Below are 18,642 nucleotides of genomic sequence, written 5' to 3' on the forward strand. Positions count from 1 at the left end.
TAAAACAGACTCCCTTTATGGAATGTGGTCCATCACAGTGCAACTTGTCATCAAACCAATGGTTTTGTTTTCATAGAAGATTATGGTTTACAATTATTTTTTCAGGGTATGATTCTTCTTCAAACTTTTCAGCTCCTATTGGTTATTTTTTGAAAATATAGCTCTCTGCCCAATATAGTAAGACCATTTATACTTGAGAGTCTAGTGTCAGCAATCTGTCTCTTTCTTAAAGACTACATGAACTAATTTCAAGAGGTCATATTACATTTCTAAAAGATATTCCATATAATCTCCATTTATTTAGGTAATAGCTCTAATTCAGTTATGCTGCTAAACGCAAAGGAACACAGCTTGAAACTGGTGTTACACTTGACACCTTTTCTATATTTCTTGCTGGTGTCCATTCTGATTTAGTATCTAATTCTAAAAGTCTCTACATCAGTAATCCAAATCTTGCCCCTCATTAATGAGTTAATGTAGCCACAGAAGAAAGAAATGCTGAGGGTAAATTATACATGTAGCAATCACAGTAAAATATTATGGCATCTGTGGAACTTTATACACCTTAATGCCCCTACCAGTAAATCAATAAAATTGTTTGCCAGTTGCATAAGAACCAACTCATACTGTTTGCACAGGGAAATAATCAACATGAATTTAATCCAAATATGGGACTTATAAAAGCACAAGACAGGATGTGAAGCCAAAGCCTGGGGTAAAGATAGAGTGTGGAGAGAAAACATCAATGGCAGTGGCATAACATCAGTTTTCTGACTCACTAAGTTCCTCAGCCACCTTCATTCATATACTGAGAAGTGCTTCAAACAGCAACTATTATCTTGAGTTGAATACTTCTTTCCAATCTCTCTGAAAGGTGAGTGCTACTAGCAACTACTGAAAACTGGACATTGAACTTAACTTCTGGCATAGATCCTAATTAAATAGAAATGTATTTTCTTCTGTGGGGCTCCTATATGTCAAGAAGAGATTACAACAATTTGGTTAGGCCTTAGGCCAGAAAAACAAGCCATGACCAGTATTATTTCATAAATTTCTTTTGTGATTAAACATGTTGGAAGTTTTTTTTCCCCTGTTTCTTTCATTTTTGGTGTAGCATGCTCAGTTTTGTTAAACTTGTAGAAGGGTCATGTGCCATCAAAGTAAAACAAGGCACTGTCTACATAGCATTTTTATCACTTGTTTTTGGTGAGATTTGTTAAGCACTTAAAAACTCCCAATCAGCAGTAGCACTCAAGTATTTAAACAAGAATTAGATGTGGTCAGCATTGTTGCTAAGCAAAAGGGATTCTGGATTTTCACAGAATAGTTAATGAATTAGCTTGTGAATCCTGACAAGATTCCTCCCACAGACTAGAGAAACAGCCTCTTCTCACACAGATTTTAAAACAACAAACATGAACAAAAGCAGTAACACAATATTAATAGAATACCCTGTGCTCCGCAGATCCCAAAAATACTGTAGATTTTCCACTTCCTGATAAGAAATGATCAAAAGGCTGACCTCTTTGCAGATCAGTTATGTTTTTGTCTAAGCCAGTCTAATTAGCGCGAGCAAATAAACTGGCTCATTCTAAACTAAGGGGTCAATGTGAATCAGATAAACTGTAAGTCAGACAGCTGAGGAAACAAACTTGCAGTTAAATTGCAACCCAGGTTATCCTAGAAGGAAGGAGTAAATCCCTATAGCGCTCTAGCTTCTATGGTGTGAGTGTAAGAAGGGAAGGGGAAAGGATCAATGGATGCAGTTTTAAAAGACAAATAGCTCATGCCATACGTTCTGCCACCTTTCATTGCCAAAAGAAAACAATAGTCAACATTACGCAGATGCTGTTGCTGAAAATATACAAACACATTAAAAATGCATGTAGCATTTTTTTACTTTTAACATATAAGGAGAAAATAATTTATAAAGTCTTGAGGTAAATGCTTTTATGAGTGCATTAGTCCTCCAGTGAGAGATTAATTAAAGATTAACCTACATACATAATTTCCACATTTGAAAGCAATATGGTTTGTCAAATTTGTGTCTTCTTCAAAGAGAAAGTCACCAAAACATGATGGATCACAACTGTAGAGCACCAGTACTAAAATATTGGGGGGGGGGAGGAGGGAAATAGTATAAAAGTAATAACAAACCACTGTTCCATCAGCTTTCTATTGATAGCATAGTCAAGCCACTTTGAATAGAATTTCTGTAGACAGGCAATAAACTATATAATAAATAAGTAGATTCAATTTTGCCAAATTGCAGTGATATGTTTATATTATCAGGGTCCAACTAATATACTTTGAAATATTCCTTGGGATATTTCTTTTCTTTTACTTGGATTAGTCCTAGATGTGGATTCACAATCCAAAGAAAATCCCTTGAACGTGAGTAGTGTGAACAGAAACTGCAGGAAGTAGGTGGTGCCAGGACAAAAATGAAATAAAAATTAAATTTGCTTTAATTTAATTTAATATTATTGCTGCTTATTTCTTTATTGTTTCCTCTTTGATCAGATTAAATCTTAGAGATAAGTAGCAACTTTTGAAGAGGCTTTGTATGGCTACGTATGGTTTTGGGCCCAGGGCATTTGATGTGCAGCCTGACTGGTATATGTCTATTTAGAAACACGCCCTGCTGTTTTCAATGGATTTTACTCACAAAGAAATTATATATGAAAACAGACTTGATCAGCAAGCCATGAATAGTAAACCAATCTGATAATTTCTTCTGGCATTTTATTATTAGCAGTTATAGATTATTTTCAATAAACAATCAGATCAAGACCAGGTTAGCAATAATAACTACTAAATTTAGTCAGACTTTTGTTTATTATTATTAATAGCTATAATTATTTATTATGCAATAAATGCAGATACTATTTATTGCAAGAAATCTGACCAATTTCCTTCAAGACACCGCTTCAACTCTGGGAGTATGTAGTGTATTTTTCCAACATTTTAAACCAGAAAATTGTATTGCAGGAAGATTCATTCACTCAATAGCAATGCAAATATCAAATACCTACTGGATATTTTCTGTGATATCAATGAGATCGTTCTGACTTCTGCAGCTCTTTTTGTGTAATTGTTTCCCAAATTTGTTCCTGTGAGATCTTAGATATATACATAGGCAGCTTGTGCATATGCATTTGTGATGCACCCCACATAACTTTTATTTATTTAAAAAAACAAAGTTTCCTCTGAGCATTCAGCAATTGCTATTAAACTAGATAATATGAACTTCGTATCACTGCTGGTAATATTTGATTCTTTAAGAAATTAGCTGACTATGGCATTTTGCAACTTTATATTCAGATTGCGATGTTGGTTGCTGTCCATTCTTATTCCATCTATTGGCTTTATTCACAGATAACTGCAGATTTTAAATGAAATATGTTTCTTTCCCCCATTATACTCATACAAAGAGTTATTCTGGAAATATTTTTCCTATATGGTAATGCCAAGGTACCTCAGAAGAAAGCTGACCCTATCCTCTTTCAAATGAGCACTTTCATTTTAAATGAAAAATAATGGAAAATATAAAGCATTTCTATCACTTGACTTTTAATTTCCTGAATATGATCTATATTTCCCCACTGATTCACATGACAGGCATACCCAGGAATCTCAGTTTCAGGGGCCTGCTGTAGCCTGTCAAAAAAATTAAATTAGAAGGAATGTTGATGCACTTCTACACAGGACAAATAGAGGGAAGACTTAAGTACAGAGATTTGCCTGAGACAATGTGTAATGCAGTTTTTACCTAAACTGATATCTAAAATGTAGTTCTTACTGTATATCTAGAGAGATTTAAGAATCCCATAAAGCAAGTGATCAGGCTTTGCATCTACAGTCTAATAGCTGGAAAGACTTATCTGATAATTTAAAAGAGTATTGTAATAGAAAATAGCAAGCAATTAAGGCCATGCAATCCAATGCATAGCTACTTGGGAGTAAGTTTTAATCCTATATACATGCTCAGGATTGCATAGTAATTGCCATGGGTAGGGCCACAGAGATCAGACGATCTATCTTTTTTGTTGTTGTTGGCAATCAACAAGGATTGTTGTCTTTAGTATGATTGAAAACCATTTTAAGTTCACACATGTTGATATGTTCATATCTAACCATTTGTAACCCAACGCTGTTTAACAGTCATGGAACAAAAAGAAGAAAGGAAAAACATTAAATAGGATCTCTCGATTTCTCTCTCTCTTCCCAAATCTTGAGGAGTTTTTCCATGCCAGTGGTATTTGGTAATTATAATCACACAGTAAAATACCTAAGGTTAATGAGTAACCTCAAAAGGAAGTTACTTCACATAATGACAGCAATCTCTCTGAACTAAATGTTAATAATAAGGCCTGTAATACGGTAAGAAGGAAATGGTGGCAATTGGCAAATGGAACACTGTTGCCTAGTAACAAGACCTTAAGGTATGAGCTCGTTCTCGTGTTCTCCCTCTCTTCCTCTCTTTTTCCAGCAACAAAGAAAACATTTCCAGCCTGAGTTGATTGTAGAAGCTGCACATTTTATAACTTCAGCCAGGACCCTTATGCAGAGAACTGGAAGGAAAAACCGTAATTTTATGAACAATCACTTCAGCAGTAAAGCCAAAAGTAAAACCAAGTAGTAAAATGTAAAAGGCTGCAACACTACTCATGGTTATCTTGGAGTAAGCCCTCATGGAGTTTATAGGCTTTGCTTCTGAATAGGCAGGTTAAAGAAATGGTGTGGAAGAAAACGTTGAGATATCCCTGTGGCCATGACGAGCTGTTTTCAGCACACACCTTCGTGTTCAGAAGGTTAGAGGACTGTGCAGCGGAAGAAAGAAGTGGTTCAGTGCTTTTGGATGGGCGGGGGGGAGAGAGAGAAGTGATTGTGTAACCAGCAGCACTTGTTGTAGGAGGCTGTGTCAGTGATTCAGACAGACTCTATGCCCTCTGGTTACAAAAAGCATGTACTAAGAGAAAGCCTGCCTCCCCAGAAAATGAAAACCTGAAATGCTTTTAACCCTGCCAGATTCTTTTCTAAAAGGCTGTATTCTGAAAAGACACATAAACCATATGATTTAAAATTTCATGTGGATGAATAACACATTTAATGTTTCCCCATAGTTAAAAAGGGGTGTGGGAACTCTCATTCTTGATGCACAGGAAACTAACCCCCAAGAAGGATTAACTGAAATCTTCTTTCTATATGTGCTAATGTTCTGCACAGAAGTTGTATGCATGGGACTTACTTCAAAAGTAGCAATGAACAGTAATTTACTATCAATCCATTTAACTGGATGAGTGTGTGTTCTATTTATTTCAATCACATTGTTCATCATTCCTGAACATCTATCCCTTTCTTGAGTTCTAAATTAAGATGACCAAATATTTTTAGCCTTTTATATAATGATAATATGATACAGGCTGGGGGGGGTTCACTTTTTTCTAATTATTCCTCACGCTAAATATACCTTGTTTCTTTCTTTTTGAAACTATCATTGGTAGCAAATTGCTGGTTCTTACACATAATGTAGTTTTATGTTTACAGGAAGAGTAGAGAGTTATTATTTTAGAGGAAGTGGTTTAGCATCAAAGGGTTAAAATATCACATAAATATAGAAATTTCATTGCTTTGTAATAAAAAACAGAAAAATAAAAATCCTGCATGAGTGTGCATCAAATTCAACAGAAGCTCAGCAGATTGACTAAATTGTTTTCCACTTATGGGACTATTTTGATACCGAAGAAACCAAAGTAGGAACCTGCCATTTCCGTATGTGATATGTAACATGTTTATATTGTGTCATTGTCACCTGAGATGCTCCACTGAAGCCTTTGATTCTCATTCATCTAAGTGAGAGCTGAAGACAATAAGCCTAAGATAGAATAGGTATAAATACAATTTACAGGAAGAGCTGTAAATGTAAAAGACTTAAGTAAGGACAGGTGTTTTGTGGTTGCTACTTGCTGATCTGGCAGCAGTTGTTAGTCATTTGATCAGAAGGCCCATCTGCAAGATCTAAAAGATAAAAGCTTTGATTGTCTGGCCCTTATATTTGTCTGGCTCCTCTTCACTCATTCTTCTGAACTGACAGAGCCTCCAACTCGTAAAAGAAATCTATCCAAGCTATACTGTTTTGCAGATGTGCATACGCTGAGTTTGTTCAATACATAGCTAATAGTTTGATTAACCATTCTTGATGAAAGTATGGTAATCATACTTACATATTATAGAACCCAATTTCCATCTTTTAAAAATTATTTATAATAAAATTTTCTGTATGATATTATTAGCCTATAAACAATCTAACACCACAGGATTATATCTCTCCACAGTCTTCCCACTAATATGGCATATTCATATTTATGAGAAAGGATTGGGAGCAGTGCAAAGCCAGCTGTTGTCATAGAAGACATGGGTGGTCCTGGGATAACCAGGCTGATTGAGGAGCTGCACTGATCTCACCATCAGGAGAAAGAAAGTGTATCTGGGAGATCAAATAGGCTTATACTACAAGTCAGTTGGAAAGCACAGTAAGATTCATCTGAAAGAAATGAATTCAGAGTCATCACAGAACCAGTAACAAGGGAAGCAGCAATACTAATAGATAGAAACACTTGGTAGTTTTGAATAGCATCCACGTGTATAGTCTGATTATGTCTATGTATAGTCTTGACTCAGAAACAAAACCTCATTTCCTGAGTACTGAAAGAAGCAAGTCACTAGTCTCTTAAGTGAAACAATCTGTTAGACAAATGTCTAACACTACCACAAAAACATATCTCAGCTAAATCTATACCTTTCATTGCAGGAATTGGCATCATATCTCATTTTTAGTTGTTTACAAAGCGGTATGTTTTCCCAATTAAATGCTCAGGGGTATCTGCATGGTATGATCAAGAAAGTTAAGGTGGAGGCCATGACAGTGCAATCAGTGCTCCACCTGGTTTTAAGATGTGTAACATACATGACACATATAAAAACCAGGTAGAACTTTGATCCCACCATCACAGCTACCATCTTGACTTTTTTTGACCACAGCATATGGACACATATAGACAGAATACAGCAAATGCCCATTAAATCCACCTATTTTGCTCATACATAAAAGTTCACAATGGGCTTCCAGCCTCATTTTTCCAGCAATCTGCCCCAGTTTTCCTGCTGCAGTCCTGCCATTCTTCCCACATCCTGACTTTCCCAGTCAGATATTCATGTGAATTTTTTTTTTATTTTTTTTTACTGACCTTTCTTCTAAAAATTTCACATTCTGGCACCTCTATTTAGAATTTCTTCACACACATCAGCAGGCACAGCACCAGTCTGGGAACCCCTCTCTTTCCTAAACAGCAGAGTGTCCTTAGTCCAGACTTCTTAATCAGGTCAGTTAGTTCTGTTTAGACTGCATCATCCTCCATCTGGGCCCAGCCCATCCTGCTCATAGTAGTGAACTTGAAAAGTGATCCAACTATATTACATATGTTTGAAAACTTTATTTAATAATAGAAATCTTACAATCCAGCACATTAAAACACTCATGAATTCACTCTTAAGGTGAACTGTATAACTCATTGAAAAGAATAAAGTTAAGAAGCCTGGAACAGACAAACATCAGCTGCTCTTGTCATTCCCATTAAATATCTGTTGGGTCACACGTTTCTACTTCTTATGAGCTTTAGAAGAAAGCAAAGTTAAGACTGCTACAATGTTACTATGTCAGAAATTCAAAAGCAGTTATAATTAGGTACCAAGTAATATTTGAAGAAGCTTCCAATATGACCAGCTAGTTATACAAAATTGCATTTATTAGCAGCATTTTGGATTCAAAAACAAGGTATTCAGGACTGTACAGAGGTCCCGACATAGCACCTTTCTGCAGCTTCTTAAAGCGGCTGTGCTTTTTTCCAGAAACATATGGTATGTTCTCTGCAGCTGCAGCACTATTCTGGAAAACTTGTGTTTTGTTTAAGGAGCTACAGACTGGTGTTGTATGCACACTTGTATATGCTTCCCAAAGCATCTTTTTATTTTTGAATCCAGAGTACTGCACAGTCATAATATTTAGGCATACTTGTTTCTGATCACTTTTATAGACAAAATGTAAATGGCAACTTTGCTGTTCTGCATAATGAAAAAGTACCACATTGTGCTCATGGTTAATGGCTGTGATGCTGGGCAAAAATTAGTAGAAGAGACCTAACTGCAAATATTGAGAAAGTCTGGAAAATTCCTTCATTCACAATTCCATAAGTTAAAATCCATAAAAATTCATAAAGAATATTATCTCACATAGTAGAAGAAGTTTAATTCTTTTACTAGGCCATCAAAATATAATTCAAACAAGAATACAGTCCTATTTTTAGTGGCTATTCTTAGCTACTTTGACCTATTTCACCTATTTGTAAAGTATGTGGTTGAGAAACAGTTGTTCACATAGTGCCTGTTCCCAGCTTCTATATATGTGCACAAAGTTCACATTTGTACATCCTGTGTATGTGTACAGTCTTTTTTTTCCCTGATATTGCGGAAACCTACATGCATACAAGGTCAGAGGTCAGGATTTCTGACTGTAGACACTATGTGACCCACTTTTAATCTATTGATCTGCTGTACATTATGTATCACTGGTCATATTAATTATAAAAATACACTTTTATGGACCTTTGATATATACATGAACTACATCAAATGAAAGGCTGTGGTAGAAATTTGCAAAAATCCTTCAGACATCTAATAGTCCAATGAAAGCAACAACAGAAGACACAGCTTTATCTTCAAATAAAGTGGCACACTTTTTCTGCATCCCAGGGGTTTTGTGTCATGCCAGATGACAGACTGAGGTCTACACACTTACAGTAGCTGTACACAGATATGCAAAGTCTCTCTCTCTCCCAACAGTTTTGATGTAGGCAAGATAGCTGTTTTCCTACTGCTATTAAAAATGGGGGTACCATGATTTTATTCTCTGTTGCTGGGTATGAGGAAAGAGGGTTACTCTCATAATTCCCTCTTCAGTGATCCTGATGAAGATTGTGTTGGGGAAAATGAAACTCAAAGAAACTCAAAGCCTCACATGCTTTCTTCCCCAGCAAAATTAGCCTAATACACAAGATACATTCTCGGTATATTTTAAATCTGAAGTACAAAATATCTGGTTAATTTCTACAACAACATAATGATGGACTGCTTGAAAGACAAGTTTGACTTTTACTACATTCTATATTAGGCCTGGAGAAGAAGCAAAGTAGTTGCCTAATAGAATTTTGCATATAAAACCAAATTATTAATCTTATAGCTCAATATTATACTTTCCTTTCAGTAATTTTGATTCTAAATTGTACTTTCAGTTAACACCTCTCTTCGTATCTGGTTGAAACTTAAGGTTGGACAGAACTAGTCTTGATCTCTATTTTCTATCTATTTGCTAATAGTTCTTTGACATTGAGTCTAAGCATGGGCATGGTTAAGTGCATTAAACAAGAAGTGGGAAAATGGGCCATTTGTTGACAATTCACTAAGCCCATTTCAGATTGCAACCAGGATGCATTCAAATGGTTTGACATAAAAAGATTTTTTTTTTCTTAAACAACCTACAGTGCATTCTCTAAGGAATGGCAAATGACTTCCAGTTCTTGTTAAAACAACCACTTCTATACCTATACCTTCTATACCTATAATTTATAGGTCCTATGTCTTCTCTCATATATATTTTTGAATAAAAAATATATTTGTATTTAAAAAAAAAATCTATAATGATTTGAATGCTTAGATGAGACTCCGGACATAATCTGGACTGTTTTTTAATTAGTCCAGAAAAGGTAAGTAGGAAGGGGGGGGTGGACTTCTTTCTTCATACATTTCTTAATACATTAATTAACTATGTAATTATGTCCTTATTCAGTTGTGTTGCCAATGATAAGGTAAAACAAGCATAGATTTTTGGAAGGAAGAAGTACAAGCCTGAGTTTAAAGGTTGATCTTTATAGATTGCATTAACCCATGATTTGATTTGATTAACCATGATTTGTTGAATAAGCCACAATTGGCTGGGTTATACATCATATTAAACTACCAACCATTGTCAATAAACAACTATCACTAAGCTCATGCATCTCACTATTGTGGAATGTAGCTGATTTTGGCTTCATGCATTGCATGAACTCTAACATTATTTTTCCCTACTTTTTGTTGCTTGCCTGCAACATAATATTTACAGAATTCATTTGTAGTACAAGTTTATGACAAGAAATTCTTCATATCCTATCTATACCAGCAGGTGGATCATAACAGAATGGACTTGTCCTGCAACAAAACATTTGAAAAGATTTGAAGTTAATGAAGGCAGATTAGTTTTTAAAAAGTGTCCCTAGAGATTAATGTTTGTAGACATTAACTGTTCAAAATTTGACAATTGATTCATGTATCTCTCACTTCCTCAGAATCAGTTAACATACTGTATGGGTATATGTGTGTATTTTTGTACCCTAGAGTCAGTCCTGATAGTTGGTGACTGCCTGGAGAAATGTTTTTTTTGCAACATTTTCAGAAACGATATGCTATTCCTTTCTTCCTAGGGCAAAGAGAGAGTGACTGGCCTAAAGTCACCCAGCAGGCTTCATGCCAAAGGCAGGATTAGAAGCCTAGCCTGAGGCTTTTACCATTACATCAGACTGGTGCCCTCTCTCTCTCTCTCTCTCTCTCTCTCTCTCTATCTCTCCCTCCCTCCCTCCCTCTCTCTCTCCCTCCTTCCCTCCCTCAGCAGATGGCAGCATCTGGCTAACCAAATCAGATGTTAAGCAAGGTCTGGCCATGTTAATAATTGGATGGAAGACTACTATGAATATTAGGACTATAGGTCAGGCTTGGGAGCTGAAAAAATATCCTGGAAAGAAGCAATGAAAAACTGCCTATGCACTCTTGCCAAGAAAACTGTTTGGACATGTCTATGAAGTTTACCAGAAATCAAGCTCATTTCAGACACTTTTAGATCACCCTTTGGTATAGATAGTCATTACTCATCTCTGTATATACACCACATAAATGTTCCTTCTATACTGGTCTGAAAACTAAAAATAAAAATACAGTTCTAAAATGATGTTTTGGTATTTTGAAATTCCAGACTATCAATGTGTTTTAAAGTGTTTGTTTAATTGTTCAAAACATCTATATGCATGCATACGGTGTTCAGAGGTAGTGAACATGAAAAGTGCATAAGGAAGGCAAAAGTACAGTGACCATCACAGCAGATGACAAATTATCATTACTCCCCCATACACACACACCCCAAATTAAAACTTGAAGAACTTTGGACCATTCATAGAATTCTGTTTCTGTTCTGAGTCTCTTTAGTTGACTGGCTTATCCTTGTTGGAAGGAAAAATATGGACACAAGGAAATAAAATATAATCTGATCAATAAAAGAGGATAATACTATCCCAATGCCCTGGGAAATTATTATAATGAACCATAGTGGACCAGCCTAAAATGATTCCTCTGACAGATGGAATTTAGTAGATAACGGTAGCTGGATAACATCATTATGATATTTCACAAAGCTTCAGTAACTTCTTATGCAATGGTTACAACAGTGGCCTGCTGGAGAGAAAAACCAAGAATTTGTCACAGGCCAATTTCCAGAAGTCATCTTAAAAGGTGCCACCTGGCAAGAATGCACTCTAAAGAACAAGCTACCTAGAAATAGTGAGATATTCTCTCTTTCTTAGTGATATCACTGAGAAAGGAAGCAGAATACCCCACTTTCTTTACTTCAAAACAAAAATCAAAGCAAGAAAAGACTGAGGGGGTTGCACCATCTGTCCCTGTCTGGGCTGTCTTGCTCCACACTGAGAGGATTTGTAAGGGATTGAAGTGCACCTTACAGACTAGAAATGATTGCGGCTGCTTCAGTCCTGTTGCCCAGACAATGGCAAGGCCCGAGAATCCCTTTCCTCTTTCCTCCCTTCCTTCCTTCCTGTTGAGCGTTCTGCCTGACTAAACAAACTAAATGTGCCTGACTCCCCTCTTGCAGCAAGTGGACTTGACCGGAGCTAAAACCAACAAAGAAAGATTCTGATGGGAGCTGCCCAAGTGCTGGGCACAGAGTCAACAAGCAGGTCTCATTGAAATGCTAATGAGACCATGTACTCCACAGCACCTCCAATGTCTAACTTTTCAACCCATAGCCAGCAGCAACCAATTTACAAGCTGCTGTAATGACTCACTAGGCTAGCGCAGTGTCCTAGCTTTGTCGGCTGGCCTTTGCAAGGTTACTGCACCCAGCAGGCCTGATTTTGGTGTTTTTTGCAAGCATTAATATGGTTGTTACGAAGTACTAGGAGTCATTAGAAGCATTATTAGTCTGGGAGGACTGAAGTTATGTTAAATATGATGTTTTAAAACCATACACTGAAAAGGCACAGAGCACATGTAGTCAGTTGTTTTTCTATCTAGTTGACCATCAACTCTCTGAGTAGCACCCGTGACACAAAGTATAACCTCACAAATACCATAAAATTGCTATCACAGTTCTCAGAGACATTATGAAAGGATAAATGACATCTGTATTAACTAAAGGCCTAGAAAGGACTATGCTACTCCACATTGGGAAGATCACAATCCAAGCTGTAGTATAGGAGATATAGTCTTTGATCTCTGACAGAACTTCGAATGTTTAATTATCATCCTGCCACTGTTTTTGAACTAAGACAAGTTTTGGTATTAACTGCGCTCTCATTATTTTCATTGCAGTCCCTTTTTTCATAAAGTTGATTTTCCACATTATACGATGCAGGTAAGCAATATTTTTTTCTCTTGGTACCATAACAGTTATGCTTCTTTATTTTAAACTATTATATGTGCAAGGAAAGTTTGTCATGTTACTGTAGACGTGTATTTGAGAAAAGGAGAGATTTGTCATTGGTTTAGATAAAATGTGTGGACTTTTAACACAGTATAAGTGATGAAAGATATTCAGATTGGGTCTTATCCAACAGGACTTAGACCCGGAAGAAATGCTCAAGCTTGCAAAAAACAAAACATTATACAACAATTGTTATCTTCTGGAACAATTTTCAATCATACACAAACAGTTTCAAAGTCTGAATGCTGCTGCCCACCCCCATACATTCAAATCAATTCCAACCAGATTTTGTACAGTCTCCTTCCTCCATGCACACACTTTTTCAAGGTATTCATTTTTGTTTATCTTTAAAATACAGGTGGAAGAGTACACTGTTGCAAAGATTATATAGCTTTCTGAGTTACTGGTACTTCAAGCTAATTGAAAAAAATGTAATAGAACTGATTTTTGTTTTTCCCTCACTTTCCCTTTTTAACAATCTCTGCACTAAAGTTATTTCTCAGAACACAATGGGGTAAATTTTGTTATTGTTTTCTATAAATACATCAAAAGTATTCTAGGTAATGAGGAACACATTCACATAAAATGAGTCAAGCATTTTATATACATTTGTGATGGTGAAAAAAAAATATTTTTTCAAGATCCTTTTATGTAGAGGCTAAAGCTCCTCTGTGGGAATCAGAGAATCATTTGCAGTTCTCCCAGTACATGCCAGCTAGAAAGTGCACCCCTCATATGGAACCTCTCAAAAGCATCATTTCAAATCAAAAAACAATTATTCCGCTTTTTCTAAAACTGCATTTGGATGTAACATTTTTACTCTCATGATTTTATAGTTTAGCTTCTGCATCCATATATTTTTCCAAATAATTAAATTTCATCTCAAATGAGCTAATGAATACATCATTTGCCTAATTAAGTGCTAGATAAATGTCAGAAAGCAAAAGTATTAACCATGCAATGTTTATGGTGAGAAAATCACACAGTATGTAAGTTGCAGGTTTGTTTGTTTTTTATGCACACATGTATATACATATGAACACAGTCATCCAAGTCATTCCCATTCTCTACCACTTCGTTCAACAAAACTCCAGCAACATCCTATAGCACTATTTCCAAATGATATCAGTGCCAATAAGTAGATCGCTGCTTTCAGCAGACAAAGCCCATTCATTCCACAAGCTGTCTATATACCAGAGAGCTTTAAAAGGAGAGTAGACAAATTCACAGAGGATAAGCTATCAGTGGTTACTATTTATCATGATAGCTATATTTGTACCTCCAATATTGAAGGTAATATGCCTCACAATACAATTTCTAGAGAATGTGAGAGGTGTTCTTTGTGTTAATGTCCTGCTTATGGCTTGTCATGTACATCTGTGTGAACTCTGTGGGAACATAATGATTCACTGAACAGGTCTTGACAGATCAGCAAAACTCTTCTTGGATTCCTACATTCTCTTTTACATGGTGGGGTACAGAACATAGAACAGTATACATAAAATACACAGTGTAACTCTTTATCCATCAAAAAGCCCAAACAAGGCATGTCCTACATTTCCACAGCAAGCTTCAAATGAGCCTCTGCTGTTATCTCCAACCCTATAATTGCTGAATCAGTTAATTAGAGAAAGCAGCAAAGGATGAAAGAATTTCTCCTAACTGTAACATCGGCCTTTGGAAAAGGCATTTTTCTATTCCTAAGTATTTATGTGATGTTCTTTCTGTTCCTTACAGAAGACTGCTTGCTCTTGCCAGACTTAATCCTCTGCACTCATGGGTTCTGGAAACAGACTGTGGAAAAGCACACCCTTCTCCATGGTGGAGAGAAGAAAACATCTCTCTTCAGGGGAAAAAAATGCTCACTCTTCATTTTTGAAGAAATGGAAATATAGGTCATTCTTGGATTTCATCTTTTCTTCTCATCAGCCAAATGGGCACTGAAGTTGTTAACTTCCTTCATGTTTCTAAAAATGCTTTTTTTATGTACCTCTAAATGTTACTGTATAATAGCTTCTGCCTGTTGATAAAGCTAGCTGTAAATCTCCTCTCCATAAACAAAAGGAGAAAGCAACACTTTTAGCTGAAGCAATGCATGAGGGAAACAGCTTTGCCTCAGGATGTTTCATGGTATAGGTTTTTATTTCTTAACACCACCACAATTCACCTATTGCTGCAATCACTAAGGTCACTTTCCCCTTTTCCTTTCCCTTGAATTGAATCAAGTCCCTCAGAAGTCTTTATGGTTTGTCTGAGAGGAAGCCACTGGTATCACTTCATTATTATTGCTGTTGTTGCTGCTGCTGCTTCATTTTTACTGTTATTGTTGCTTTAGTTAACATGCCATTTATTTTCAGTTGATTCTATCTACAATATAGATAATACAGAACAACACACCTGAGGAAATGCAGTGCATGCATGCATGTGTGTGTGTATGAACCATACTGTTGAACATGCGATTAGGATATCAGTTTTGAGATACATGGTTGAAGGAAACAAGCACAGCCATATAAATCAACACTTCAATCTGTCTGTCAAGAAAGACAATTGTGGTTTACCTCAAATCCCAAATATTTTCCTTGCTCATAAAGGTGGAATACAAATTAATAATTGATCATTATACTACCCATTATTCATTGTAACCATGTGAGATGAGTGAAGTTGCTCTTTTTAATTCTGTTTTCTTTTAAATATGCCACTATTTCTTCAAGCCTTTTCAACAGAAAGTTACCTAGTGCTCTTGTTTCCTCTGAAATGATTGTGTATTCTCTCATTTTTTGTAGGCAGACTAAGGCCCTGCAACAGGTGCAGCTTGATTCCCAAGTGCACTGACCTTCTATAGGAGCATGGCAGGAATTTCAAATAGGATTAACCACCCCAGACAAGGAAAAGGTCACAGGACATTTCCACTGGAAATTCTCATGCAAATAGGCCTTTTGATATGCATGGCATTTTTTCCACGTGGATCTAATAGCCGTGCATACAGAAAAAGGAAAATATTGAAACATGATGGCTAATATATGTTAATCTTGTGAAGGTGTTGACTTCGCTGAAAATCCAAGGCTGCCAAAGGGTAGGATTGCCTGACTTTGTATAAAAGGGGGCTCTTAGAATATCAAAGCCTTGCAAGAAAACAGATCCTCTCTTACTGCTTCTCCTTTTTAGTTCTAGCACATATCCATTGGTAGGTGAGGCACTCAATATATGATGAGAGGTATCACTGTCATTATTACAACACTAAAGACTTGATCAGAGTTTTTATTAGTGCAGACAACAGCTTCCAGTAGTACTGGGCTGAAACAGGAAGATCCTGCCTTCAGTATTATAATAATGGCAATTTTGGACAATGAGAATCTCAATTTTGAGTCAGTAAAAAATTATAGATACCTATCATAACTGAATAGTAACTTTCCATAATGCTAATGCAACTATTTAGTAAGCTAGAGGCTTCAGCTCATCATTGGCATTTACTATGATACATTTATTATCATTTTTTTACTATGATAAATAGCTTTCTTTTTCATGTGATTGACTGACCAGGATAGAAGGTGCTAATGCCTCTGATTTTCTCCATAAAGCAAAGCAGGAATGGAGGCATGAATAGTGCGGAGATGGAAAAAATAGAATGAGATATAACAGAATGATTTTATCTATATATTGTACTAAGCCATAGTATATTTAATCATCATTAGTGACTTAGTGACACTTTACTGGGTTCACACACACCACTATGCCAAAATCAAATAAACAATCTTACCATCATCTGTGATGCCTTACTATCATCTGCGAATTCTGTCATGGGATTGATTATGCATATATGTTTAAAAATAATCTAAGAAATCCAGATGAAGCATTTCCTGTTTGAAAAAGACCGAGGCTTAAATCTTGAGTTATCACACCTTCTAGCCAAGCTAAATAGAGAAGATAGAATAGAAGAAGAAGAACTGTTGGCATTCTATACATGCTTAGAGCCACTGTATTACTTCCCAAATTTCATAGCTGAAATGGGGGGGGTTCCCAAAGAAGGGGACATATTCTTAGTAAAAAAAAAAACCTATCCATTTCAAATAATGCCGCTGCTAAAAGATGAGCGTGTGCCACCCTGCTATCTGCAGCCTTTGGAGGCTAAAAAAAAATGCTTTAAAAATGTGCCTGCCCACTGGGTAATTTTAGTTGCTCTTGCACTAAATAAAAACAACTATGAAGAAGCTACTATTTTTATTTTTAAGATAATACAGTTTTTAAGATTATGCTATGGATATTGTTAGTACTAAAGAATTTAAATGTTTCATTTTAAGCAGAATAAGTATTCTTCAAAGGACTGTATATAATGTAAATCGGCAGAGGCAAATTCCACGTGCAGATTCTGTGAAAGATTGATCCCAGGAAGATTGAATACTGCTGGCATAAATGCAACAGTCGCTTACTCTAGCTATATCAATGAAATGAGAAAGGAGGAAAAATACTTTCCTACTTTAATTTGAGGACCTTGTCTATCAAGATGAAAGGCAAACATTTGTGATATGAATTAAACATCAGTACATGAAATTTTAACAAGAAAACTCTAGGAAAACACAATGTTGGAAAGAAATGTGTACCATTTAAGTGCACAAACATTTAAAAGATAACAATTATTAAATTCAAATTGTACTTTATATAGTAAGATCAAAAGCTTTTTCCATCTTGATGGTCTTAAGAAATGTAATAAACCATGCCTTAATTGTACCAGTACATGGCTACCTTCAACATACTGTCAATGCTCGCATTCCACTTATTCTAAATCAGTTTTCTCTTAATATGTATTTATTGCCAAAGGAATAGATAATTTGACATACCTCTACAGTATAACCAAGATTTGGAAGGGTTTAACCTACTGTGCAGATGTTCATAACAGATAATTTTACTACAATATGTGGGACATTTTCATACTTCAAAGAAGATTTAAAATTGCCACTACTGAGATCACATATATTTATTAACCTGATTAACAACTTCTTCTGAAGTATCAAAAGGAAAGTTTCCAGCAAAAAAATTTTAAAAATCAGTTGTCTCTGCAAAAGTGGGGATGTCTGCCAATAGTTTGTACATGTAGTAAACAAAAAATACTTTTTGTTTAGCTTGACCCATGTTATATTTATTCAATTTTAAATCTGATTCATAAATTAGACTACAATTTAAGTTGTTAATATTCAACTTTTACTTTTGGTATAGTAGCAGAATGATCAATGCTGCCTGAAACTCAGGTGGAAGGAAAGAGGCAGCTCTCTGCACTTAAACTGCTTTCTGTAGGTACCCAATTCTTTGAGTAAATTTGTGCTTAAGTATTGCTGATGTGTGCATTTGAGAGGAAGAGGAAATAATATTTTATTTTTGTAAGAAACTACTCAATGTGTGAAAAGAGGCTATTGGCTAGGATCAGATAAGGGTGTAAAGAAGGGGATACAGAACACAGAAGTACAGTTATACTTGTAAATGTTTATGTTGTTGACATTTCATATAATTAACAATCAAGTAAAGATTTGAGACTAAGAATATCAAGATTGCCTAAGTGACTAGAACTGCTTAGGAATCTAAAAATATCAGTTGATAAAAGGTACAAGGGTGAGTGGGTGGTTGTACTCATTTGATACACAGAATAGATGGATATGCTGTTCTCCTCAAGTACAAGATCTGAAGATGCACTGACATCCCTGCACCTCAACATTCTATTGGTTTTGATTTTGGTTATTCAGAACATGGGCCAAGTATTCTAGAATATTCTGTATTCCATACTGACATTT

The 18,642-nt window shown here is 35.8% G+C and overlaps 1 long non-coding RNA gene across 3 annotated transcripts; it reads left to right on the top strand.

The window, feature by feature from the left end:
• Positions 1 to 722: 722 nt before the first annotated feature.
• Positions 723 to 17,832, top strand: LOC112541417 (uncharacterized). Of its 3 annotated transcripts, XR_003085406.2 has the most exons (4): positions 4,360 to 4,445; positions 12,751 to 12,793; positions 14,600 to 14,757; positions 15,646 to 17,832. It is a non-coding gene; the product is annotated as an uncharacterized LOC112541417 (long non-coding RNA). The 3 variants fall into 3 exon arrangements; XR_003085405.2 differs by lacking the exon at positions 4,360 to 4,445 and adding an exon at positions 723 to 874 and having other exon boundaries at positions 14,600 to 17,832; XR_003085404.2 differs by having other exon boundaries at positions 14,600 to 17,832.
• Positions 17,833 to 18,642: the final 810 nt, after the last annotated feature.

The sequence above is a fragment of the Python bivittatus genome, unplaced genomic scaffold, assembly GCF_059951505.1.
Source record: "Python bivittatus isolate LINGU-HERP-01145 unplaced genomic scaffold, Pbiv_v1 ctg000070_np1212, whole genome shotgun sequence".
Lineage (NCBI taxonomy): Eukaryota > Metazoa > Chordata > Lepidosauria > Squamata > Pythonidae > Python > Python bivittatus.